At 51.4% G+C, this 20464-nt stretch overlaps 1 long non-coding RNA gene across 1 annotated transcript in view; it reads left to right on the forward strand.

Annotated features, from left to right (window-relative positions):
• Positions 1-13541, forward strand: part of LOC140403384 (uncharacterized) — a 34253-nt gene extending 20712 nt beyond the window's left edge. The window contains exon 3 of the long non-coding RNA XR_011938290.1: positions 12141-13541. This is a non-coding gene — a long non-coding RNA (uncharacterized lncRNA). The remainder of the gene's footprint in view (positions 1-12140) is intronic.
• The last annotated feature ends 6923 nt before the right edge of the window (positions 13542-20464 follow it).

Raw genomic sequence — 20464 nt, forward strand, 5'->3', positions numbered from 1 at the left:
GTTAGCACTGCTACCTCACAGCGCCAGGGACCCGGGTTCAATTCTGGCCTCGGGTGACTGTGTGGATCTGATTTGATTTGATTTAATTTATTGTCACATGCACCAAAGTACAATGAAAAGTGTTTTTCTGCGGCCAAGGGAACGTACACAGTACGTATATAGTAGACAAAAAACATAATCAGTAGAGAACATTGACAAATAATTAATCGACAAACAGTGATTGGTTACAGTGCGGAACAAGGGGCCAAACAAAGCAAATACATGAGCAAGAGCAGCATAGGGCGTGGTGAATAGTGTTCTTACAGGGAACAGATCAGTCCGAGGGGGAGTCGTTGAGGAGTCTAGTAGCTGTGGGGAAGAAGCTGTTCCTATGTCTGGACGTGCGGATCTACAGACTTCTGTACCTTCTGCTTGTTGGAAGGGTCTGGAAGAAGGCAATACCTGGGTGGGAGGGGTCTCTAATAATGCTGTCTACCTTCCTGAGGCAGCGGGAAGTGTATACAGAATCAAGGTGAGGGTGGCAAGCTTGTGTGATGCGTTGGGCTGAGGTCATCACACTCTGCAGTTTCTTGCAATCTTGGGCCGAGCAGTTGCCACTTGGAGTTTGCACTTTCTCCCCGAGTCTGCATGGGTTTCCTCCGGGCGCCCCGGTTTCCTCCCACATTCCAGAGATTAGGTAGATTGGCCACACTAAATTTTGCCTTAGTGCCCAGGGATGTGCCGGTTAGGTGGGGTTATGGGATAGGGCGGGAGATTGGGTTTAGATAGGGTGCTCTTTCAGAGGATCGGTGTGGACTCGATGGGCTGAATGGCCTCCTTTGGCACTGTAGAGATTCTATGATCGAGTTCAAGTGATGCTAGAATTGACTCTGTCGGGGTGAGTCTCTCCCCCACACCCTCCAGGTATTCACCCTATCAAAGTCCCCTCAGGACCTTGTGTGTTTCAAAAGGATCAATTCTGGTCGCCACACTACCAGGAGGATGTGGAGGCTTTAGAGAGGGTGCAGAAGAGATTTACAGAATGTTTCCTGGTATGGAGGGCATTAGCTATGAGGCGCGGTTGAATAAACTCGGTTTGTTCTCACTGGAACGACGGAGGTTGAGGGACTACCCGATAGAGATCTACAAAATTATGAGGGACATAGACAGAGTGGATAGTCAGAGGCTTTTCCCCAGGGTAGAGGGGTCAATTACTCGGGGCCATAGGTTTAAGGTGCGAGGGGCAAGGTTTAGAGTAGATGTACAAGGCAAGTTTTTTACACAGAGGGTAGTGGGTGCCTGGAACTCGCTGCCGGAGGAGGTGGCGGAAGCAGGGACGATAGTGACATTTAAGGGGCATCTTGACAAATACATGAATAGGATGGGAATAGAGGGATACGGACCCAGGAAGTGTTGAAGATTGTAGTTTAGTCGGGCAGCATGGTCGGCACGGGCTTGGAGGGCCGAAGGGCCTGTTCCTGTGCTATACTTTTCTTTGTTATTTGTTCTTTGTTCATCCTTCTAAACTCTAATGGGGAGAGCCCCAACCTGCCCAGCTTTTCTTCATAAGACAACTCCTTCACCACAGTGCCTCAGGCAGGAGACGAGAAGAGCATTTTATATCCAATCCAATACTTCTTAAAGTTTTACTTTTCCTCTGTCTTCCAAAAGGGCCAATTGAAGGTCTGACACAATGGCTGATGCTGATCAGCTGCTGGCTTCTGGAAGTTTCTGAGCCGCTTCGAATGTGAACAAAGGTTAACAGCTCACACCCGGGCTGGCACAGTGGCGCAGTGGTTAACACTGCTGCCTCACGGCGCTGAGGACCCGGGTTCGATCCCGGCCCCGGGTCACTATCCGTGTGGAGTTTGCACATTCTCCCCGTGTCTGCTTGGGTCTCACCCCCACAACCCAGAGATGTGCAGGGGAGGTGGATTGGCCACGCTAAATTGGAAAATAAAGAATTGCCACCCTAAATTTACTTTTAAAACAACAGCTCACACCTCCTGGAAGGTAACACTCCTTGCATCGTGTAAACATTCGGCCTTCATCCTGAGAATCGGATGGGAATACAGCCCCGCCAACTCCGACTGGCCCCCTACCATTCAGCGTTCATTGGTGGGATGTCCGTCTGCACTTGGTAGGATGTCTCACCTCGGATGGCTGTTGGTCATCCAGGTACTGCACTGCACTGGCCAGAAGAGATACTGCAGCACCATGCCTGTAACTAAGTCCCCGGGCTTAAAGCAGATCAAGGCAGGCCAGCAGCACGGTTCAATTCCCGTACCAGCCTCCCCGAACAGGCGCTGGACAGTAACTTCATTGAAGCCTACTTGTGACAAGAAGCGATTTTCATTTCATTTCTAGTAAGTACCAGTGCTCCCAGGGAGGGGAGGGTAGGAGACGCACTGGAAGGTCAAGAGTAAGGTCGATTTTGGTGTCAGGGGTTGGCCGGGTTGAGGGGGGGGAGGGAGGGCCAGAGCTTTCTGGTCCATGAGGAGAGGGTTATCCCAGTCTGAAGGAGTCTTTCAAAGGAGGCAAACCCTCCCCCACCCTCCCCCCTCTTCCTGCCTGAGATAAAGGGTGAGAACGTTTCCTGTTTCTCACCAACAGAGTCCGGGTGGGAGAAGGCCCTTAAGTGTTCGTCAAGTGGCCACTTAAGGGCCTTAATTAGGGAATGGGAGGCTTCCCGTCCAAGGCCTTGTCCACCCCACCCTAAAACAGTGTTCGGGTTGGGCGGGTTGGATCCTGAATCCCAATCCATGCAATTTTTCTTTATTACTCGTTCATGGACGTGGGCGTCGTGTGCAGGGCCAGCATTTAGCCCTCGAGGGGGCAGTTAAAAGTCAACCACATTGCTGTGGGTCTGGAGTCACATGTAGGCCAGACCAGGTAAGGATGGCAGATTTCCTTCCCTGAAGGACATTAGTGAACCGGATGGGTTTTCACGACAATCGACAAATGGTTTCATGGTCATCGTTAGACTTTTAATTCCAGATTTTTAAATTTAATTCAAATTTCACCATCTGCAGTGGCGGGATTTGAACCCAGGCTTCTAGGTCTCCGGTTTACTAGTCCACTGCCTCCCCTATGCTTCCATCCGCCTCAGAACACCTTGGGGGATGGGGGAGGCAAAATTCTGTCCAATATACCTGCCCAGCCATCTCTGGACAAAGGCAACTGTTTGCAACTCCTAACCTCCAGAGTGGTGTTCATGGCCCAACTGTTACCTGCTCCAAAACAGAATGGGTATCAACTTGGGGCATCGTTAGTCAATTCGAAACTACCCTGTAACATGACTGAGACTTGAGCTGTGCAAATTATTTTAGTTAGTAAGCCGTTGGACCTTATCTTCAGTCACTGTTTGACCTCCAACGAGAAACAGGTCTCCAGACGGCAGTCTGTTTCTGTCTACCATTTTACCATCTCACGGAGAGTAGCAGGAAGATCTCTGTCCAGTTAAAGTGCCTGGCACTCAGCTACACTGTGTATTACTGGAACATTGAATCAGGAGCCTGCAAACTAATTAATCCTTCCATGCCTCCCCCCATCGCAGAAGCGCTGGCTCCTGGAAAGATGGACCACCCTGCAACAGTCAGGCAACTAACCTCTGGAGGAATACCCCATTGGGCTTTTATTCTAGACTCTGGACTCATCTGGAACATAGCTCTAATTTTTTATCATGGTCTCGACATGAACCCCTTCCTCTCCCTTATTGCGTGAGGTGCGACGAGGGCAGACATTGCGCGTTTTGAGCGCGTGTGTCAAATAAACCAACCCCTTCTATTCTATCGTCTCTTGACTTTGCTGTGCGAGTTATTGGTCGATGATTGGAACTTTGACAATTGAAGGGTTGGGGAAAATGCACCACCAGCGATGCTGGGGGAAATTTTAAAAAAACTGTTCAAGGGTGGGTTGTGAGAGGAGAAATCAGGTCTGTTTAAACTGCTCCCCCTCCTGTCTCCCGGAACACCAGGAATGAGTCCGGTGGCCAGGAATGACCCACAACCTGCTCAACGGCAACTTGGGATGGACAATAAATGCTGGCCGAGCCAGTGACACCCACATCCCATAAATTAATTTTTTTTTTAAACCTTCTCTGAACTGCTTCTGAAGCAATCGTATCTTTTTTTTCAAAAATAAGAAGACCAACACTGCACACGGTCTTCCCGACTTTGTTTAATGATGTGAGTTTTTACAACCAGGAAAACACTGCCTAATAAGAGGAAGCATATACAATGGTGAGGTTCAAAAGGGATTTGGGTAAATATTTGAAAAGGGAAAATAATAACGAGGCCACTGGGGATGGAGCAGGAGGAGTTTGAAAAATTGGATCGCTCTTCCAACGAGTCGTAACATAGGCTCGATGGGCCGAATGCCCTCTTTCTGTGCTTTTTCAAAATATAAATTTAGAGTATCCAATTTTCTTTTCCAATTGAGGGGCAATTTAGCGCGGCCAATCCACCTACCCTGCACGTCTTTGGGTTGTGGGGGTGAGACCCACGCAGACACGGGGAGAATGTGCAAACTCCACACGGACAGTGACCTGGGGCCGGGAATCGATCCCGGGTCCTCGGCGCTGTGAGGCAGCAGTGCTAACCTACTGCTACACCTGCCCTTTTTCTGTGCTGTAGGATTCCACGAGGCAAGAAAGATCAGAGCCGAGAGCTCGGGGCCAGCACAGTCTGATGGTCTGATTGTGAAATACGAAGCGTTAATTATATCCACGCTTTGCTGAAACGTTTAGAACTGGTTTCCTAATGACCGCCAGGGGCGTGACTCTGCCATTTGATGACTTTGCCGGCGGGATTTGTCATACCACGACCTCAGCTGTCAAGATTTCGCTTTTGTGATTTATCTGTTGTCGTGGCAACATCATTTCTCAAACCTTTTCATTGTGCACAGATATCATTAAGACAATTTGTTGGACCAGTCTCACTAAACCAAATTTGGTACGGTTTCTCCCTCGCCAGAGGGAAAAGAAAGAGGTTACTGGCAGTTTTCCCGAAGCTGATGCCTCATGGAGCGAACTGAGGGCCGTGCGCTGCCAGAGAATCGCTGGATACGTTCGGGAGGGTATGATCCACCTCCCTCGGTGGGGCTTGTCCTGTGAAAGATATGTTTGTTCATGTCGACGAGAAGACATTCTGTTTGCATTAACGTGCGTTAGCTGCCTCTCCACCTGTGTCGACTAGTTTCACCGTCAGTATTGGCCTTCTCAATTTCAATAGTTTTGATTGATGCACCCTGTTTAACAACTCTCTCAATTTATATTTCAACAAAAATATTCAGCGATCATGGCAATGGTGGCGCAGTGGTTAGCACTGCTGCCTCACAGCGCCAGGGACTCAGGTTCGATTCCCGGCTTGGGTCACTGTCTGTGCGGAGTCTGCACGTCCTCCCCGTGTCCGCGTGGGTTTCCTCCGGGAGCTCCAGTTCCCTCCCACAGTCCAAAGATGTGCAGGTTAGGTGGATTGGACGTGCTAAATTGCCCCTTAGTGTGTCCAATGTTTGGGTGGGGTTACAGGGATAGGGCGGGGGATTGGATCTTGGCGGGGTAGCCTTTCAAAGGGTCGGTGCAGACTCGATGGGCCGAATGACCTCTTTCTGCACTGTAGCGATTCTCCGACACTCATGGGGCATAAACACTAACACAGGCCAGTTGGTCTGAGTGGTCTGTGCTGAACTGCTAGTTAGAACGAGAGAGAAGTATGGCATAGAAGGAGGCCATTCAGCCCATTTATCAGTGCCGGCCCCTTTGAAGAGCAATCTAGCTATTCCCATTCTCCCAAATCCTTGCAAATTCCTCTCCAATATTCACCAATTTCTCTTGTGGGGGGAATCTTTGAGACCACGCCCACTAGCCTACCAGACAGCGATTTCCAAATCCTAATCACCTGTCGCACAAGAAATGATTCTCATCGAGTCGCCTCTGGTTCAGTTGTCAGTCAATCACAATTTGCATCCTCTCTTACGTCATAATATACACCAGTATATCATGGTACAGACACACCCACACACACACACTGATGGACATGCAGTGGGACCAATCAGCATACACAACACCGCAGCCAATTACCAGTGAGAGCACACGCACTATAAAGACGGGACAGGAGAGTTCCCGCTCTTTCTAGTATCAGCCAGCTCGGAGCACAGAGCTCACAGCCTGCAACACAGACATTCACCATGTGCTGAGTGCATCACCTGGTTAGAACAAAGAACAAAGAACAAAGAAATGTACAGCACAGGAACAGGACCTTCGGCCCTCCAAGCCCGTGCCGACCATGCTGCCCGACTAAACTACAATCTTCTACACTTCCTGGGTCCGTATCCCTCTATTCCCATCCTATTCATGTATTTGTCAAGATGCCCCTTAAATGTCACTATCGTCCCTGCTTCCACCACCTCCTCCGGTAGCGAGTTCCAGGCACCCACTACCCTCTGCGTAAAAGACTTGCCTCGTACATCTACTCTAAACCTTGCCCCTCTCACCTTAAGCCTATGCCCCCTAGTAATTGACCCCTCTACCCTGGGGAAAAGCCTCTGACTATCCACTCTGTCTATGCCCCTCATAATTTTGTATACCTCTATCAGGTCTCCCCTCAACCTCCTTCGTTCCAGTGAGAACAAACCGAGTTTATTCAACCGCTCCTCATAGCTAATGCCCTCCATACCAGGCAACATTCAGGTAAATCTCTTCTGCATCCTCTCTAAAGCCTCCACATCCTTCTGATAGTGTGGCGACCAGAATTGAACACTATACTCCAAGTGTGGCCTGACTAAGGTTCTATACAGCTGCAACATGACTTGCCAATTCTTATACTCAATGTATGCCGTATGCCTTCTTGACTACCTTCTCCACCCGTGTTGCCCCTTTCAATGACCCGTGGACCTGTACTCCTAGATCTCTTTGACTTTCAATACTCTTGAGGGTTCTACCATTCACTGTATATTCCCTACCTGCATTAGACCTTCCAAAATGCATTACCTCACATTTGTCCGGATTAAACTCCATCTGCCATCTCTCCGCCCAAGTCTCCAAACAATCTAAATCCTGCAATATCCTCCGATAGTCCTCATCGCTATCCGCAATTCCACCAACCTTTGTGTCGTCTGCAAACTTACTAATCAGACCAGTTACATTTTCCTCCAAATCATTTATATATACTATAAAGAGCAAAGGTCCCAGCACTGATCCCTGTGGAACACCACTGGTCACAGCCCTCCAATTAGAAAAGCATCCTTCCATTGCTACTCTCTGCCTTCTATGTCCTAGCCAGTTCTGTATCCACCTTGCCAGCTCACCCCTGATCCCGTGTGACTTCACCTTTTGTACTAGTCTACCATGAGGGACCTTGTCAAAGGCCTTACTGAAGTCCATATAGACAACATCCACTGCCCTACCTGCATCAATCATCTTAGTGACCTCCTCGAAAAACTCTATCAAGTTAGTGAGACACGACCTTCCCTTCACAAATCCGTGCTGCCTCTCACTAATACGTCCATTTGCTTCCAAATGGGAGTAGATCCTGTCTCGAAGAATTCTCTCCAGTAATTTCCCTACCACTGAAGTAAGGCTCACCGGCCTGTAGTTCCCGGGATTATCCTTGCTACCCTTCTTAAACAGAGGAACAACATTGGCTATTCTCCAGTCCTCCGGACATCCCCTGAAGACAGCGAGGATCCAAAGATTTCTGTCAAGGCCTCAGCAATTTCCTCTCCAGCCTCCTTCAGTATTCTGGGGTAGATCCCATCAGGCCCTGGGGACTTATCTACCTTAATATTTTTTAAGACACCCAACACCTCGTCTTTTTGGATCTCAATGTGACCCAGGCTATCTACACACCCTTCTCCAGACTCAACATCTACCAATTTCTTCTCTTTGGTGAATACTGATGCAAAGTATTCATTTAGTACCTTGCCCATTTCCTCTGGCTCCACACATAGATTCCCTTGCCTATCCTTCAGTGGGCCAACCCTTTCCTTGGCTACCCCCTTGCTTTTTATGTACGTGTAAAAAGCCTTGGGATTTTCCTTAACCCTATTTGCCAATGACTTTTCGTGACCCCTTCTAGCCCTCCTGACTCCTTGCTTAAGTTCCTTCCTACTTTCCTTATATTCCACGCAGGCTTCGTCTGTTCCCAGCCTTTTAGCCCTGACAAATGCCTCCTTTTTCTTTTTGACGAGGCCTAAATATCTCTCGTCATCCAAGGTTCCCGAAAATTGCCGTATTTATCCTTCTTCCTCACAGGAACATGCCGGTCCTGAATTCCTTTCAACTACCACTTGAAAGCCTCCCACATGTCAGATGTTGATTTGCCCTCAAACATCCGCCCCCAATCTATGTTCTTCAGTTCCCGCCTAATATTGTTATAATTAGCCTTCCCCCAATTTAGCACATTCATCCTAGGACCACTCTTATCCTTGTCCACCAGTACTTTAAAACTTACTGAATTGTGGTCACTGTTACCGAAATGCTCCCCTACTGAAACATCTACCACCTGGCCGGGCTCATTCCCCAATACCAGGTCCAGTACCGCCCCTTCCCTAGTTGGACTGTCTACGTATTGTTTTAAGAAGCCCTCCTGGATGCTCCTTACAAACTCCGCCCCGTCTAAGCCCCTGGCACTAAGTGAGTCCCAGTCAATATTGGGGAAGTTGAAGTCTCCCATCACCACAACCCTGTTGTTTTTACTCTTTTCCAAAATCTGTCTACCTATCTGCTCCTCTATCTCCCGGTGGCTGTTGGGAGGCCTGTAGTAAACCCCCAACATTGTGACTGCACCCTTCGTATCCCTGATCTCTACCCATATAGCCTCACTGCCCTCTGAGGTGTCCTCCCGCAGTACAGCTGTGATATTCTCCCGAACCAGTAGCGCAACTCCGCCTCCCCTTTTACATCCCCCTCTATCCCGCCTGAAACATCTAAATCCTGGAACGTTTAGCTGCCAATGCTGCCCTTCCCTCAACCAGGTCTCTGTAATGGCAACAAAATCATAGTTCCAAGTACTAATCCAAGCTCTAAGTTCATCTGTCTTACCCGTAATACTTCTTGCATTAAAACATATGCACTTCAGGCCACCAGACCCGCTGTGTTCAGCAACTTCTCTCTGTCTGCTCTGCCTCAGAGCCACACTGTCCCTATTCCCTAGTTCTCCCTCAATGCTCTCACCTTCTGACCTATTGCTCCCGTGCCCACCCCCCTGCCATACTAGTTTAAACCCTCCCGTGTGACACTAGCAAACCTCGCGGCCAGGATATTTATGCCTCTCCGGTTTAGATGCAACCCGTCCTTCTTATATAGGTCACACCTGCCCCGGAAGAGCTCCCAATGGTCCAGATAACCAAACCCTCCCTCCTACACCAGCTGTTTAGCCACATGTTTAGCTGCTCTATCTTCCTATTTCTAGTCTCACTGGCACGTGGCACAGGGAGTAATCCCGAGATTACAACCCTCGAGGTCCTGTGTTTTAACTTTCTGCCTAGCTCCCTGAACTCCTGCTGCAGGACCTCATGCCCCTTCCTGCCTATGTCGTTAGTACCAATATGTACAACGACCTCTGCCTGTTTGCCCTCCCCCTTCAGGATGCCCTCTACCCGTTCGGAGACATCCTGGACCCTGGCACCAGGGAGGCAACATACCATCCTGGAGTCTCTTTCACGTCCACAGAAGCGCCTATCTGTGCCCCTGACTATAGAGTCCCCTATTACTATTAATCTTCTGCGCTTTGACCCTCCCTTCTGAACACCAGAGCCAGCCGTGGTGCCACTGCTCTGGCTGCTGCTGTTTTCCCCTGATAGGCTATCCCCCCGACAGTATCCAAAGGGGTATACCTGTTCGAGAGGGGGACAACCACAGGGGATTCCTGCACTGACTGCCTGCCCTTTCTGGTGGTCACCCATTTCTCTGCCTGCACCTTGGGTGTGACCACATTTACATAACTGCGATCTATGACGCTTTCCGCCACCTGCATGCTCCTAAGTGCATCCAATTGCTGCTCCAACCGAACCATGCGGTCTGTGAGGAGCTCCAGTTGGGTGCACTTTCTGCAGATAAAGCCACCGGGACGCTGGAAGCCTCCCGGGCCTGCCACATCTCACAGTCAGAGCACTGCACCGCTCTAACTGACATTGCGTCAATTAATTAAAATTAAAATTAAAATTAAAAAAAAAAAAATATTTTAAAAAAAATTTCAAAGTTACTGTTAACTATCTGTTTCCTAGCACTAGATTTCTAATAGAAATGCGAAAGCTAAATATAGTACTCTCCGATCTCTGGCTTAGATATCCATCTAAATTATAATTAAGTAATTATGTTTAATTAGTTACCAATGCTTAATTTTTTTAATTAATGTAGATTCCCAACCAGCCACTCAGGCCACAGCTTTTCTGTGATGTCACTTCAGTTTCCCCCCGACACATACAATTTGAAAAGGGTATAAAAGTAAAATGAGTAAAAATCACTTACTTACCTTCTTACCCTCTGAGTGTCTTAGATGTTCTCAGGTTCTCTCCCTGACAGAGACTGCTCCTCCTCCTCCGAACGGCTCCCGAAACTAGGCTGCGATCTTTTAAAATCTCCGCTCCGACTCGCAGCTCCCGCGCTTTTTAAATCTCCCGCGCTGTTTTCACAGTCCAGCCTCACTCAGCTCCCGCGCTGTTTTCAAAGTCCCGGCTCACTCAGCTCCCGCGCTGTTTTCAATGTCCCGGCTCACTCAGCTCCCGCGCTGTTTTCAGAGTCCCGGCTCACTCAGCTCCTGCGCTGTTTTCACTGTCCCGGCTCACTCACCTCCCGCGCTGTTTTCAGAGTCCCGGCTCACTCAGCTCCCGCACTGTTTTCACTGTCCCGGCTCACTCAGCTCCCGCGCTGTTTTCACTGCCCCGGCACACTCACCTCTCGCGCTGTTTTCAATGTCCCGGCTCACTCAGCTCCCGCGCTGTTTTCAGAGTCCCGGCTTACTCAGCTCCCGCGCTGTTTTCACTGTCCCGGCTCACTCACCTCCCGCGCTGTTTTCACTGTCCCGGCTCACTCAGCTCCCGCGCTGTTTTCAATGTCCCGGCTCTCTCTCCTCCCGCGCTGTTTTCACTGTCCCGGCTCACTCACCTCCCGCGCTGTTTTCACTGCCCCGGCTCACTCAGCTCCCGCGCTGTTTTCAGAGTCCCGGCTCACTCAGCTCCCGCGCTGTTTTCACTGTCCCGGCTCACTCACCTCCCGCGCTGTTTTCACTGTCCCGGCTCACCCACCTCCCGCGCTGTTTTCAGAGTCCCGGCTCACTCAGCTCCCGCGCTGTTTTCACTGTCCCGGCTCACTCAGCTCCCGCGCTGTTTTCAATGTCCCGGCTCACTCACCTCCCGCGCTGTTTTCACTGTCCCGGCTCACCCACCTCCCGCGCTGTTTTCAGAGTCCCGGCTCACTCAGCTCCCGCACTGTTTTCACTGTCCCGGCTCACTCAGCTCCCGCGCTGTTTTCACTGCCCCGGCACACTCACCTCTCGCGCTGTTTTCAATGTCCCGGCTCACTCAGCTCCCGCGCTGTTTTCAGAGTCCCGGCTTACTCAGCTCCCGCGCTGTTTTCACTGTCCCGGCTCACTCACCTCCCGCGCTGTTTTCACTGTCCCGGCTCACTCAGCTCCCGCGCTGTTTTCAATGTCCCGGCTCTCTCTCCTCCCGCGCTGTTTTCACTGTCCCGGCTCACTCACCTCCCGCGCTGTTTTCACTGCCCCGGCTCACTCAGCTCCCGCGCTGTTTTCAGAGTCCCGGCTCACTCAGCTCCCGCGCTGTTTTCACTGTCCCGGCTCACTCACCTCCCGCGCTGTTTTCACTGTCCCGGCTCACCCACCTCCCGCGCTGTTTTCAGAGTCCCGGCTCACTCAGCTCCCGCGCTGTTTTCACTGTCCCGGCTCACTCAGCTCCCGCGCTGTTTTCAATGTCCCGGCTCACTCACCTCCCGCGCTGTTTTCACTGTCCCGGCTCACCCACCTCCCGCGCTGTTTTCAGAGTCCCGGCTCACTCAGCTCCCGCGCTCTAGTTAGGACTAGGCAAGGGTCAACAGTTAAAGCTAGTATTGCATTTACCCACAGTTCAAGTATGTTAATATAGTTAACCTTATAATAAAATAGAGTTGCACCACTACCAGTGTTGATGACCTGTTTGTGATCCAGAACACCCAACACATCATGGTACAAGGAGTGGCTGCATACTAGCACTTCTGAGACCCACCTGCAACTAATCAGCATTCCGGCATCCTGAGATATGGAGAACATCAACCTGCCGCCGCTCCGCATCGCCGGCACCTCAGCGTACAGTGACAACCAGCAACGATACCCAGGCAAGATGTTCAAGATCCGGGTTCCGCAGCAGCTCCAGTGCCACGGCGAACTCCGCGAAAAACTGGCGGGCATTCCGGCAAAAGTTTGAAATCTTCCTGCTGGCAGCCGAACTAGAAGACCTGGCCGATCCTGAAAAAACAGAGCTTCTCCTCACCATCGCCGGTGCCAGAGCAGAAGAAATCTTTTTAAAAATTCAAGTTCTCCAAGGGGCAAAACAAGAGCGACTTCCAGGCAGTCCTAGACAAATTCGGCAAATACTGTGAGGAAAACACACTCCAACCAGCAAGAAAAGGTAAGAGAAGCACCAGTACTCACGTCGCGGCCGAAATCCCGGCGCACAGAACTATTTTGGTCGGTGGCCATCTTTGTAAAGGAACTGCACATGTGCAGTTGCGCGATGCCGCGCATGCGCACTCACGAAAACGGCCATCAGTAAAGGAACCGCGATCTGCGCATGTGCAAACGCCTCCTACGTGCTACGTCATACACGTCATGACATCAGAGGCTCCGGACCACGCCCATTTAAAGAGGTAACGTCCCAAATCAAAGAAAAAATCTTTTAAAGCTGTAAAACAATCTTCCTTCACCTGGAGTGACAGCACAATGTCTCAAATTGAACCAGGAAATGAAATAAACCTCCGAATAACCCTGCAACAAGCAGTTACCTACCCTCAAACCGAGTCCGATTCCGACGTCCCGCAGACCAGTGACACTGAGGACCCGAGGGAGCCTTTTCCAGTCGCTGTTATAACAAAGACCAGGCTGTCCCCGAATCAAAACCACCAGCCGCTGTCGGTGAACAGCATTGATCCAGACGACGAGTGGCCTGCCACCCTGACGGTCAACCAGAATTTGTCGCCCACCTCAGAGACGTGACTTGTGAGTTTTACGATGTTGGAATCTTTGATCTGTTCTGTTATCCTGTTTCATCGTTCCAGTAGTTTGTATATAATGTTCATTGCGTTGTTGGTGTGACACCCTATTTCTCGGCACCAGGCACCTTCTCGTGTAAATAGATTAGCCTCATGTACATAGTCATGTAAATAACACGCACACACATAGTCAGGTACATTCACTACACGATATTTATTGTCACGCAGGCACATATTCTTTATATAAAAGGGGGGGATGTGATAATATACACTAGTATATTATGGTGCAGACACACACACACACTGATGGATATGCAGTGGGACCAATCAGCATACATAACACCGCAGCCAATCACCAGTGAGAGCACACGCACTAGAAAGACAGGGGACAGGAGAGTTCCCGCTCATTCTAGTAGCAGCCAGCTCGGAGCACAGAGCTCACAGCCTGCAACACAGACATTCACCATTTGCTGAGTGCATCACCTGGTTAGGACTAGGCAAGGGTCAACAGTTAAAGCTGGTATTGCATTTACCCACAGTTCAAGTATGTTCATATAGTTAACCTTATAATAAAATAAAGTTGCACCACTTCTAATGTTGGTGACCTGTTTGTGATCCAGAACACCCAACACATCATCTTAGTCAAACCTTCAGCAACTGGAATCAATTTCCCTCTCTACGTCCTTCATATAAACACATCTGTCAAATCCCTTCTTGTCCTTTACTGCTGTAGGGTGAGCAAGGCCAGCTTCTCGAGCCTATCCATGTAACTGTATTCCCCAATCTCTGGAACTATCTGATGAGTATCTTTGCACACTTTAGTTACATTTCAGACTTACTAGCTGACAACATGAAACCTCTCACATCTCTTCCATTGACAAGATAATGACTCATGTTGGCAATAACTCTTTACGAACACAGACATATAATAAGGATGGAGGTATGATCAGATTAAACAGTACCACACTCTTTGTTTTAGAAGTGGGTTCACTTTACAAAGTGCTGATTATGTGTTTGCTCTGACATTAAAACGAGCCGAACTCGCCTCGATTTCTATCCATCAGGACGAATATCGACTGTTTTCCTGTGACTCATTCCTCAGGCAGTCGGGTGGAGACAATCGTCCTTCTGTTGCGATAAGTTCAAAGCGATGGTTATCGGAATCTCGGCGGCGAGGCCATCGTAAACCCGGTCAAACCTCAGCTGTAAGATCTACCAGCCTGACTGCACTTGGCAATGTTAAAACCCGGGGAGGGATTCTCCAATAATGTCCATATTATGTATGGGCTATGTCCATACGGCAGCGTAAAAACGTAAATCACTCGGGACTTTTCTTAAGAAAGTGCTGAGTGATTCTCCTACCTTCAGGGGAGACCCTGCATGCGCACGGCAGCACCAGAAATGTAGGCCCCCCCCCGGGATCGCGCGCACACGCGGGTCCGTGATGCCCGATCGCACCCCCCGGCCGTCCATGATGTCGCCTCCCCGCACCGTGATCGATCCCCGCACCCCCCCCACCAGAGCGGCAGCGGACTGAGTCCGCAGCCACCACCGGCCGTTCCCGACGGCCGATCGGTGGTTAGAACTACGCCTTCGGGAAATCGGCCAGTTATCCTCGGAGAATCGCAGGCGGGGCCTCTGTCAATGGCCTCCTACCCACGCCGCGTAGTTCGCACGCGATTCGTGAGTGATTGTCCGGAGAATTGCGGGAGCGGCGTTGGACCGGATTTCGGTGTAAACGCCCATCCTCCGCCCCCTCACGATCACGATTTCGGTGCAGAGGTTCGGGGAATCCAGCCCCCGGTTCAGGTGTGGGACGTGACACTGTAGCTGCCCGTCAGGTCGGCGTCACCATGTTACCCTGCCTTGCATCTGCTGTCGTAAAAAAAGTTTCAAGAGTGAGTCTCAAAGTTAGACGGACATGATTCCAAATTTCCTGAAGCCTTACTTGGGGTGGGGTGGGGGTGGGGGGGGGGGTGTCCTGCTCCTTGCTGTCTGATGTTGGAGTTTCTTTCAGCATCATACACATCTTTATTTCCTGCATTTTGTTTCCGTGATCACCAAAGCCACATCCAAGCCTGGCGGGTAGGACCTTGTACGTATCTGCTAACGGAACTGCAACTGAAGATATACGGAAGGGATCCTTCCTCGATCGGTACCACCCTCACCTTTAAAGTCATGAGGTCCTAGCCTCGAGTTCCACTCCAGTGTTGAGCATAAAGTCAAGGGCTGACGCTCCATTGCAGTACTGTGGGTGTGCTGCACTGTTGCCGATGTCCTTTCTTTTCTGACCAATAGTTATCGCCCAATCAGGCCAGGTGTCAGATGTCTCGGTGGGAGAGCATTTTGGTGACAGTGACCACAACTCCTTGACCTGTACCATAGTCATGGATGTCATGATATCCACATCAGCATATCATGATGCAATCACACACACACTGATGGACAGGCAGTTGGACCAACCAGCACACGCATAACATCGCAGCCAATCACCAGTGAGAGCACACGCACTATAAAACAGGGAACACCACAGTTCCCGCTCATTCTACCAGGAGATAGCTCAGAGCACAGAGCTCACAGCGTGCCACTCAGACATAGACCATGTGCTGAGTGCCTCACTAAGATAGTGATAGGGCTGGGTCCACAGGTTAGCTGGTGAAGCACGTACCCAAGCCAGCAGTTAGTTATTACCGTTGTTTAGACAATAAAACAGAGTTGTACCATCTACAGCCGTGTCGGATCATTTGTGCATCAGAACACCCAACACGACATGATACCAGTAGTGGAAGCTAACCAGCGACTGTGAGACCTACCTGCACCCTTTCAGAAATCCGCCATCCTGCTCCATGGAAAACATCAGCCCGCCGCAGCCGCTCCGAATTGCTGGTAATCTCGGCTTATGTTTAAACAGCACTTCCAGCTCTTCCTAGGAGCCACAGACAGGGAGAATGCATCGGACACCAGGAAGATCGCCCTCCTCCTCTCCACGGTGGGGCAACACGCCATCCACATCTATAACTCCCTGGCATTCGCGGAAGGCGAGGACAAGACAAAATATAAGACGGTGCTTCTGAAGTTCGAGGAACACTTCAGCGTGGAAGTCACTGAGAGCTTCGAGAGGTACCTCTTCCAGCAGCGCCTGCAGGGTAAGGATGAGCCTTTTCAATCTTACTTGACACACCTCCGTATCCTCGCGCAGTCCTGCGGCTATGAGGCCACCTCCGACTCCATGATTCGAGATCAGATAGTTTTTGGGGTCACCTCGGACACCCTACGCCAGCAGGTCCTTAAAATAAAGCACCTCACCCTAGCGACTGCCATCGAGACCTGCGCCCTCCATGAGAACGCAACCAGCCGGTACTCCCAAATCCAGGCGGCCGAAACGGCACAGCACAGGTCCTACGAGGCGGAGCGGGTCCAGTCGATCGAGTTCCTCCGGCCCGCGGCCCGGACGAGGGCGGCCATTTTGCGCGCTTTCCGAGGCCTCCCGCGCTTGTACTCGCCAAAAGAGGGGACGTTGACGCAGAGGGACGTGATGCGCAGGCGCGCGTTATGCAGGACCCGCAACGACGCAACAAATGCCATGACGTCACGACGTGCGGCAATGCGGCACCGCCCATTTAAAGCGGCAATGTCCGGCCAAAGCGCGACAATGCCTCCGCTGTGGCAGGATGGGCCACTATGCTGCCTGCTGTCGAGCAGCTCAACCTGCCAACTCCCAACAATTCCGCCAGCCTCGCAGGGACGTGGGGGCGATTCAGCCCCCCTACACTGAGTCATATCCTGACAGTATGCAGACCAGCGATACCGAAGACAGGGAACCCTTCCGCGTTGCGGTAATCCACAAGAACCGGATGTCCCCAAGTCGGAACCACCAGCCGCTGCCAGTGCACAGCGTTGATCCGGGCGATGAGTGGTGTGCCACCCTAACAGTCCCAGATCACATTTTGCCTGGACACTGGTGCCTCCGCCAATCTCCTTGCATGGTCAGCCTTCCAGACCTTGAAGGTTAAACCACCGATTCTGCCATCCCACTGTCAGCTGGTTGACTACAATGGAAACGTCATCCCGGCCACGGTCCTGCCAGCTCGAGGTTACACACAACTCACACAAAGCCACATTGTCGTTTGAATTAGTTGGATCCTCGAAGGACTCTCTGTTAGGCGCACAGGCGTGCAAGATCCTCCACCTCGTTCAGCGGGTACACACTCTGTCTCCAGAAGGCACGTCCGATTTCCCGGATGCAGACTTTAGGGCGCAGCTCCACTCACTCCTCGCCCACAACCAGGAGGTTTTCGAGGGCATGGGCACACTGCCCGACATGTTCAAAATACGGCTCAAACTGGACGCCACCCCGGTTATTCACGCACCTCGTAGGGTCCCAGCACCACTCAAGGAACACCTCAAGCAGCAGCTGCAGAACCTGCAGCACCAAGGAGTGCTTTCCCGGGTCACGGAGCCAACGCCATGGGTCAGCTCCATGGTGTGCATCAAGAAGCCCTCCAGCGAGCTCCGGATCTGAATCGACCCAAAAGATTTGAATCACAACATTATGAGGGAACACTACCCCATACCCAAACGAGAAGAAATCACGAGCGAGATGGCTCGGGCAAAAATATTCACCAAGCTTGATGCCTCAAAGGGCTTTTGGCAGATTCAACTGGATCAGTCCAGCAGGAAGCTGTGCACTTTCAACACTCCCTTTGGCAGATACTGCTACAATAGGATGCATTCGGCATCATCTCGGCCTCTGAGGTGTTCCATCGCATCATGGAACAGATGATGGAGGGCATCGAAGGGGTACGCGTCTACGTAGACGACGTTATCATCTGGTCCACCACACCACAGGAGCACATCAGTCGTCTTCAGCGTGTCTTTGCACTGATACGGGATCAGGGCCTGCTCCTTAACCGAGCCAAGTGCTCTTTTGGCCAGACTGAGCTAAAGTTTTTGGGGGACCACATCGGGTCGGGTGTGCGGCCTGATGCCGACAAAGTGGCAGCCATCGCAGCCATGCCGCAGCCGTCAGACAAGAAGGCAGTGCTGCGCTTTCTCGGGATGGTCAATTTCCTGGGAAAGTTCATTCCTAACCTTCCTTCGCACACGACTGCTCTTCGCCACCTGGTCAAAAAGACAACGGAATTCCAGTGGCTGCCCGCACAACAGAGTGAATGGGAGGAGCTCAAGGTCAAGCTCACCACCGCCCCGGTACTGGCGTTTTTCGATACCACACGGGAAACAAAGATCTCAACTGACGCCAGCCAGTCCGGCATTGGGGCGGTACTCCTGCAACGGGGCGACACCGCATCATGGGCCCCGGTCGCCTATGCCTCGCGGGCCATGACCCTCACAGAATAGCGCTATGCGCAGATTGAAAAGGAGTGCCTGGGTTTGTTGACCGGCATCGACAAATTCCACGATTATGTGTATGGTCTTCCGCAGTTCACTGTGGAGACTGACCATCGCCCCCTGGTCGGCATCATTCAGAAGGACCTCAACGATATGACCCCTCGCCTCCAGCGCATTCTGCTCAAGCTCCGGAGGTACGACTTCCAACTTGTCTACACCCCGAGGAAGGACCTCATCATCGCAGATGCTCTGTCCAGGGCGGTCAACACACTGCCCGAATCGGAGGTGTTCGTTTGTCAGCTCGACGCACAAGTAGCCTTCACATCGGCCAATCTGTCGGACACTGACTCACGTCTGGCCCACATTCGCCGTGAGACTGCGGCTGACCCCCTTCTACAGCGTGTAATGTGCCACATGACGGAAGGGTGGCTCAAGGGGCAGTGCCCAAAATTCTACAATGTCTGGGACGACTTGGCCGTCATTGATGGTGTCCTCTTGAAGTTGGACCGAATTGTGATCCCACACAGCATGCACCAGGCTTGTCCTCGAACAACTGCACGAAGGCCATCTCGGAGTTGAAAAGTGCAGGCGGAGGGCCCGAGAGGCTGTGTACTGGCCGGGCATCAGCGACGTCATCGCCAACATGGTGCCAACTGCCCCACCTGCCAAAGGGTTCAGCCGGCGCAACCCCCTGAGACGCTTCAGCCCCATGAGTTGGTCACGTCCCCCTGGGCGAAGGTGGGGCAGTTGGCAGGGACTACATTATTTTGATTGACTATTTTTCAAATTATCCGGAGGTCATACGCCTGCACGACATGACATCATCAGCTGTCATCCAGGCATGCAAAGGAACCTTCGCTCGCCATGGAATTCCGCTCACCGTCATGTCTGAGAACGGGCCTTGCTTTGCGAGCCAAGAATGGTCTTCCTTTGCCACTTCATACAACTTCACGCACATGACGTCCAGTCCCTTGCATCCCCAGGCGAATGGCAAGGCAGAAAAGGGCGTCCACATTGTGAAGCGGCTCCTCTGCAAGGCTGCTGATGTCGGATCTGACTTCTGTTTAGCCCTGCTGGCCTATCGCTCGGCCCCACTGTCCACGGGCCACTCGCCAGCCCAGCTGTTGATGGGTCGCACCCTCAGGACCACTGTGCCGTCCATTCATGTTCCTGACCTCGACCATGCTCCAGTATTGCGAAGGATGCAACAACAGCGTGCTCAGCAGAAGGTGGCACATGACGCTTGGGCGACTGATCTTCCTGCCCTGGCACCTTGAGACCACGTCCGCATACACCTACCGGAGGGTGGCTGGTCGGCAACCGCCGAGGATCTCCGCCATGTGGCTCCCCGCTCGTTCCTGGTTCGCATGCCTAATGGCTCCATTCGCCGACATAATCGGCGGGCCCTTCGGCTGCTTCCGCGCTCGCTACCTGATCATGCACCGGTGCCACGCCCTCCTGTTGTCCCTGATGTCGACTTCGTGGAGCTTCCTGCCACTCTGCCTATTCCTCTCTCGCCCGTGGCCAGGCCCATTCCTCAGCCGGTGGATCCTGACCCAACCTTGAGGCGGTCAACCCGAATTCGTCACCCACCTGATAGACTTGACTTATGAGCCTGTTTGCACATTGGACTCACTGAATTGTTTTACAGACTGTTAATGTGTTTCTTTCTTGTCGTTCCAGAAGTTCTCTCTCGTCGTTTGCTGATTGCATTTGTTTTGTTATTGGTACAACCTCGTTGCTCTGTTGACACCTTCCTCTGTATATAATTTAGTCTCATGTACATGTTGTAAATATTGCACACACATATTCAGATGCACTCAATACACACTTATATTTATTAGCATGTAGGCACATATCCTTGTGAAAAGGTGGGATGTCATGATATCCACATTAGCATATCATGATGCAATCACACACACACTGATGGACAGG

This window comes from Scyliorhinus torazame, chromosome 27 (assembly GCF_047496885.1).
Source record: "Scyliorhinus torazame isolate Kashiwa2021f chromosome 27, sScyTor2.1, whole genome shotgun sequence".
NCBI lineage: Eukaryota > Metazoa > Chordata > Chondrichthyes > Carcharhiniformes > Scyliorhinidae > Scyliorhinus > Scyliorhinus torazame.